General features: G+C 42.6%; 1 pseudogene; it reads left to right on the top strand.

The window, feature by feature from the left end:
* The first annotated feature begins 2,289 nt into the window (after window positions 1-2,289).
* LOC123050338 (putative wall-associated receptor kinase-like 11) lies at window positions 2,290-5,272 on the top strand (annotated as a pseudogene).
* Window positions 5,273-7,589: the final 2,317 nt, after the last annotated feature.

Here is a 7,589-nt window from a genome sequence, read left to right as displayed (position 1 = left end):
AATAACAGTGTCTAATGGTATTTTCAAGGAAACATCTAATGGAACAATGGCGTTTTTAGGTTTCTAATGGCATTTTTGAGTAAGCATCTCACGGAACGATGACATTTTTAGTAGCTGTGACTTTTGATGGCCAAACTGAGTAGTGGAACACAACTAGTGGTATAAATTATAAAAACCCTTTCACTCATGACCTGATGTGGAAGAAAGCATATGGGTGGTTGAAATCGGCAGGGGCCGGGTTGAAATTAGGGAGCAGGTTTACAGAAAGCATAATCAAGGGGGGCGATCTTTGTGTAGGCTAATTCCGTAAGTCTAGCATTTTTGGTTGAGATTTACGGGAAGTTCTGGAAAGTTAAGATGACCAGATCTTACAAGCTCGTAGAATAATAATCTTTAACATGAATATGAACACAAGAATTGCAGTTTCAGCAGTTCAGCCGAAGCGTGTTTATGTCTCGCTTATAGCGACAAACGGTTCCCTCACCCACGAGCATGCTACAGGCCACTGGTGGGTTGGCCCAGTAAGGACGTGGGTCGCCACACTAACATCACTTAACTATGTTTTACCTTCTTCTAAAAAAAAAACTATGTTTTACATTCTTTTTCTCTTTTTACTTTTACTTATATTTTAAATGCATATATTTCAAAAGATTAAATTTACTTAGATATTAAAAAAACCATGAATTTAAAATATGTTAAGATAGTATAAAAAAGTTTCAGAGTTTAAAAAATGTTGATAACTTTCAAGAAAACTGTTCGTGACAATGAAAAAATGTTCCTTTGTTTCAAAAACAATGTATGTGAAAGTTTTGAAAAAATGTCTACACAATGTAAAAAATTATTTCGTATCAATACAAAATTGTAGATGATATTTTAAAAATATACTCCTGCATTTAGAAAAATGTCAGTGACATTTAAAAAGATGTTTGTACAATGGAAACAAGTATTCACGTAGGTTAAAGAAGGTTTATTTCCATTGAAAATGTATGTGATATTTTAAGAAATATTCATGTGTTTAAAAATATTTATAAAATTTTAAAAATGTTTGTGTAGTTTAAAAAGGATGTTTATTGCTATTAAAAACTGCACAACGTGTATTTGAAAATTTGTTCATGTATTTAAGAAAAATATACATCATTTATTTTAAAAATATCCAACTTGTATCAAAAAAATGTTTCACATGTGCGCTAAGAATGTAAATTATGTACTGTAAAAAGATAGACATGTATTAAAAAAACTAATAAAACCAACAAAGAAATTAGAAAAACAAAGAAAACCCATAAAACCAAATTACAATGAAGAAAGAAAGAAAAACAAAACAAAAAATGAAGAAAATTGAATCCGTACGAACCTACAGCCACACGAGCGGCAGCTAGCGAACTGCTAGCTGGTAATCGGTACTGGCGAGACATAGCTAACGTGGTTCAGGCGGGAAAATTTAAGTTCTCTAAGCAGGCCGTGGGCTTTTAAGTAGGTGGGTCAGTCCATACAGCGCCTAGTCAGTCGCTGGAGAGCACCGTAGACTGAGGGAGAAAGAAAATGCAGCGCCGGTCGTCGGATTGGGGCCTGGTCGGCGGCATAGCGCCTGGCTGCCGGCGGCAGGCCAGCGCGGCGGGCGTTGCGGTTACGCACGCATCCGGTGGCGCAGCAGCGCATCGATCCCTTTCGTGAGTCCATTAGAGTTCAGGTGGAGGATCTTGGCTGGGCAGGCGAGCTGTTTGATGAAATGCTCAAGTGAGCTCCGGTACTTCAGAGAGGAGTTCGATTCGAGGGCGTCTAGGCGGGGGCTGAGCAGCATTGAGGTAATTTCCTTTTCTTGAGGTTTTCGAATTGCCACTGCCTGGTTGCCTGGAGACCTGCGGCGAGCGTGGTCAACTGGGCATCTCCTTGTTGCCCTGGATGGCACGGTGCGAGATGGCGACTATGTGACCAGCTTAGTCCACCGAGATCACTATAGGCATAGTGCATAGGATCAGCATAGGACATGGGGTATCTATCTCCATGCCCTGGATGGCACGGTGCGACGACCAAGTGACCAGCATAGCGATCGATGCCCCCATAGTCCATGAGCATCACTATCGGCACAGACAAGTTGGACACGAGCTTCCATGTAAACCCAAAAATTGTCACATCACTGATTATGCCACGGAGAGTTTTCTTTATAGTACTAAATAGACATATTTGAGATGAAGTTGAATAACGAAATACTGTTTTTGGTGCCGGACCAATAAAACCTATCGGCACTGGAGACTTGAAGTCAACTTAGAAAGATGAAAGGTTTTCTAGACAACTTATAGAGGAGATCGATTACTAGTACGAGTATCACCATTGTCTAGCTAGTTCCCAAGCCAAGCTAACCAAACAGTAACAGCATGTGTGCTCATGCAACTTCCGGTAAGCCTGTATCTCGCACGCCACAAGCAAAGCTCGTCGTGCCAGCGCTGATGGCCCTTCAGCTCATCGTGGCAACAGTCGCCGCTGTCCCACTAGCCTTGCCTGGCTGCCCGGAGGCCTGCGGCAGGGTCATCGTCCCCTACCCTTTCGGCTTCCGGCAAGGCTGCTTCCACGCGGGCTTCAACCTCACCTGCGACGAGACACGCCACCCTCCGAAGCTGCTCCTGGGCAACGGCGTGGAGGTGGATGCCATCTCCCTGGTGGATGGCACGGTTCATGTGCAGAGCAAGACCGTGATTGCCACGCGGTCCGGCCCTATGAGAAACAGCACGCGGATGCCATCTTTCATCAACTCCAACGGCTCGTGGGTCAGCGGCCTAACGGGTACCGGCGGGCAGCAGCTCGCTCTGTCGTCCGAGCACAACGTATTCGTGGCCATCGGATGCAACTTCGTCGGCTACCTCGTTGCCCTGACCCTTTTGGCAGCGCTCCCAATCACATCAGCGCCTGCGCCGCGCTGTGCGATGGTTATCAGGGCCCCGAGGAGTTCACCTCATGCTCGGGCGTTGGCTGCTGCCAGACGATGTTCAAGGATTTGGTCGATAGAGAGGCCGTGTACCAGGTGACGTTCAAGGATTTGGACTATACGGATGCCAGTTACCAACCGTCGGAGTCAGTAGCCACGCTCATAGTCGATCGCGAGTGGTTCAACGGGAATGCGGGGGTGATGCTTAATAACACCTTCGGTTCTTATGACCACCATTGGGGAAGTTTAAGCCCCGGAGCCGTACCCACCGTATTAATTTGGTGGCTGGAACAAGAGCGTGACCGTGATATAGTGTTCTATGATCCTAATATCTCTCACTGGAGATGCCTAAGTTTGAACAGCGTCGTTACCTATGTTAATGGATTTGCAATAAGGTGCAGTTGCTTGGACGGATACGAAGGCAATCCTTACATGCGTCACGGATGCCAAGGTACCGCTACACACTCACCTCCGCCTATTTTTCATCCAGTGGCTGACACTTCTTACTGTATCTAATTAATATCTATATTTGTGTGGGAGAGTATAAAACTCATGAGTTTGTGCTCTGATGGTAAGCAAATCATTCCTATAATCTCTAAAAGGCAAATCATTCCTATAATCTCTTCCGAGAGAAAAAGGAAGGGTTCACAGGTTCTATTTTGGTGGGGGTCAAATTAGAACATGTGAATTAATAGATAAGAAAAATGTATAAAGTAAAATTAATTTCAGCCATTAAGTTCCATTGTAACACAAGAAGATCACATTAACCAGTTCAGTCACCATGTAGTAAATGTGGTCTGCTATGTCAAACTCGAAAAATGAGGCAGTTCAATCACTTTAGCAATTTGGAATTGCAAAGATAATTGCGTGTTCTAGAAAGGGCCAAGACTGTCTTCCCTATGAAATTTCATCTTCACAATATAACATGCTATCCTGCTAAAAAAATTCCTTCACGTTTCAATTATTCTGCCCTGCAACTTTAGTCACTACAGTTTATTGGTAGTCGTTTCGAGGTTCCTTGCTTGGAATCTTGGAAAGGACTTTGAATTCAACTCAAGGAGGGGGCGCAGCCAACCAGTAAGAACCTATGTACACTATGTTAGCCAAAACAAAACAATACTAGATTCAACTACTATCCTCTACTCTGATACTAGATTCGAGGATACGAGGGCAACCCCTTACATCACTGATGGGTGCCAAGGTATGTTACTTGTAGATTCTGCTGGGCTCTAATTTACGTAGTTGCGGTAGTTATAACGTTACGACAGAACATGCGTGTGTGCTATCTTAGTTTTTTCCATTCGATCTATAAACCCCCCTGCATTCCAACTGTGTTTTTTTCCTTCAGATATCAACGAATGCCTACAGCCAGGTGTTTATCCCTGCCATGGGACCTGCATCAATATGCCAGGGACATACCGATGCTCAGCAAAGAAAAGAATCATCAACTTACCAAGTACGGAAAACACACTCAATAAGGCTTTTGTTGGTGACAATTACAAAGAGAAAAGTCCATGTTTTGTTCATCAACTATTGTGAGTTTAGTTCTTTGCCTAATATACAGATATGTTTTACTAGAAAGTTAAATTTTAAATACTGCTGCTGCTAGGACCTAACTGCTTAATCCTTCAGTTTACAGTTAGTTATTTCTAATGCTAACTCAAAGCATCAGTAGGGTCGTAGATCAGTCAGACATGGATAACAAAAAGAAATAAAAGAATGACTATAAAGTACTTCCAATATGAATGGTCTAGTAGATATTTATATACCAACAAAACATTTTTATGGTATAGTTGAGTAGTCTGAAACAGATTTAATGCAGCAGCTTGATTTCTTGAAGTGAACAAAACATATACTGTTTTATCATTCTTACGTTTGCTTTCTGCAGGTCTAATTACCATAATAGCAATTGCTGCTGGTTTTGGCCTACTTTCTTCAGTCCTAGGTGTTGCCCAAGTCACAAAAAAACTCAAGAAACGAAGAGCCAAGAAGTTCAGACAGAAGTTGTTCAAGAAAAACCATGGATTGCTTCTGCAACAGTTAATCTCTTCGAACAAAGATATAGCTGAAAAGATGAAAATTTTCAGCTTACAAGAGCTAGAGCAAGCAACCAACAAGTTTGACCATAACCGGATCCTTGGCGGCGGTGGGCATGGCACCGTGTATAAGGGCATCTTATCTGATCAACGTGTTGTGGCCATCAAGAAGGCCAAAATTGTAGTTCAAAGGGAAATCGACCAGTCACTAGTAGAAAACTGGGCTTTGCTCACAGGGCAATATCCACATTAGTCCCGGTTCAGTCACGAACCGGGACTAATGCGAGCATTGGTCCCGGTTCGTGCGGCCAGGGGCCTGCCGGGCCTCGTGGGGGCATTGGTCCCGGTTCGTCCGGCCCCTTTGGTCCCGGTTGGTGGGACAAACCGGGACCAATGGGCCACGCTCCTGGCCCACCACCCTTTAGTCCCGGTTCATACCACAAACCGGGACTAAAGGGCTGGTCCTAGTTGCGGCCAGTGTTTAGTCCCACCTCGCCAACCGAAGGGCGCTCACACCAGTTTATAAGCCCGTCCCTCTCTGCCTTGTTGAGCTCCTCTCAAAGTGAAAATAGATGCCCTTATACAGGGAATTTGACCTAAATTCACAGTAAATTTCTTTGAATTTCATAGAAATTTATTATGAATTTAGGTTGAATTTTCTCTATAGGCGCATCTATGTTCATTTTTTTATATTAAATAAAATAAATAAACCTTAATAAAATAAATAAACCTTAATAAAATAAATAAACCTTAATAAAATAAAATAAAATAAACTATAGTAACTAAAATAAATAAACCTTAATAAATTAAATAAAAATAGCAGCAGTAAAATAGATAAAAATAGCTGCAGTAAAATAAATAAAAGTAAAATAATTAAAGTAAAATACATAAGTAATTAGAAATAAAATAAATAAGTTTTTTGTTGTAAGTAGAAACAAAACAGAACAAATAAAGCAAAAGAGAAAACAAAAAACAGAGAAAAAAAATTATGCCACCTACTTGGCCACCACGGCCTGAATACGACTTGAAACCCATCCATGGGCCAGGATTCAGGCCCGCAGAAGGCCCAGTAGGCCCCACAGGCAAAGAGAACGGTTAGGCCCGAAAGACTGGAGTTGAGAGGAGCTCGAGAGGGTGGGCGCAGCAGCGCTTATAAACCACTCTCGAGCCCTCTCAACTAGCGAGGTGGGACTAAACTTTTGACGCGGGGCAGCACAAGGCCTTTGGTCCCGGTTGGTGCCACCAACCGGGACTAAAGGGGCATTGGTACCGGTTCGTGGCACCAACCGGGACCAAAGGCCTTTAGTCCCGGTTGGTTCCACGAACCGGGACCAATGAGTTCCCTATATATACCCCATCGCCACAGCAGAGCACTCCACAGTGCTCTGTTTTTTCTGGCCGGCGAGGGGAGGGCATTTGGGTGCTCTAGCTCACCTCCTATGCACATGAGGTGTTCGATGAAATGTCTGAGCCACACTAGTTAATCTTTCTCCTCTCGAAACTCGACCTCCGAGCTCCATTTCCCCCGAGATTTGTCTAGGTTTAGCGGTCCGTCACTTCCCATCCCCATCTTCACCGCCGTCGATCGCCCGCGCCGATCTCGTCGCCAGCACCACCGTGGTGAGCCTCTTGTTCTTATCTTCTTTTTGAAAGGAAAAAAATTCTTACTTTAGATAGATACTTGTCTAATTTTGTTACTTTTATTATTCCTTCTTATTACATAGTGCGATGGTTTTGGTATCCGCCCCCGTCGGCCCTCGTCCTGTCTATGATTCGGATGTGGTATATATTATCTTTTTATAACTATTTGGTTCATTTATTGTTTATGACAAATATGCCGACCAACGTGACATAGATTTTATTTATCTAGGAGGTGGTTGAACCGGAAATTCTAACCGACCCTATTGTCGAGAGGTTAAATTTAGTTGAAGAAGAAAACAATTACTTGAAGGAAAAAATAAAAAAATTGAGGAGGAGAAGATGATATTGGAGTTGCATGTTGCGGATGTCGTCGATGATCACAAGATCAAGATGGATGCAATGCGCTTGAAGATTAGAAAGATTAGAAAATATGCCATTCATACCGAGGCTTGGTATCATTATGCCGTTGGATCAATTGTTACCTTGGTTGCGATTATGATCGCATTTGTTTTCGCATTGAAATGTTTTACATAGTTTCAATGTATGGTTTAATTAATTAGATGCTCTGGAGAGCTATATATATGTTGTTAGATGAGAACTATGTATGTACTTTGGTTTTAATGTGATGATGAACTTCTATTAATTTGGTCACTTAATTATCTATTCATGATGTTCTGTAATGGTTTTTGACACACTTAATTATATATAATGCACGCAGATGAACCGGCAATGGATGTACGGTGACAGACACACCTCCGAGTACATTAAGGGCGTGCATGATTTTCTCGAAGTGGCTGAGGCAAACAAGCAGAATGGTTTTATGTGTTGTCCATGCCCTATATGTGGGAATACGAAGTCTTACTCTGACCGGAAAATCCTTCACACCCACCTGCTTTACAAGGGTTTCATGCCACACTATAATGTTTGGACGAGGCACGGAGAAATAGGGGTTATGATGGAAGACGGCGAAGAAGAAGAGGACGATGACAACT

Source organism: Triticum aestivum, chromosome 2D, assembly GCF_018294505.1.
Source record: "Triticum aestivum cultivar Chinese Spring chromosome 2D, IWGSC CS RefSeq v2.1, whole genome shotgun sequence".
Classification (NCBI taxonomy): domain Eukaryota; kingdom Viridiplantae; phylum Streptophyta; class Magnoliopsida; order Poales; family Poaceae; genus Triticum; species Triticum aestivum.
Note: the sequence above shows the minus strand (reverse complement) of the source record. Positions and strands in the feature narration are given on the sequence as shown.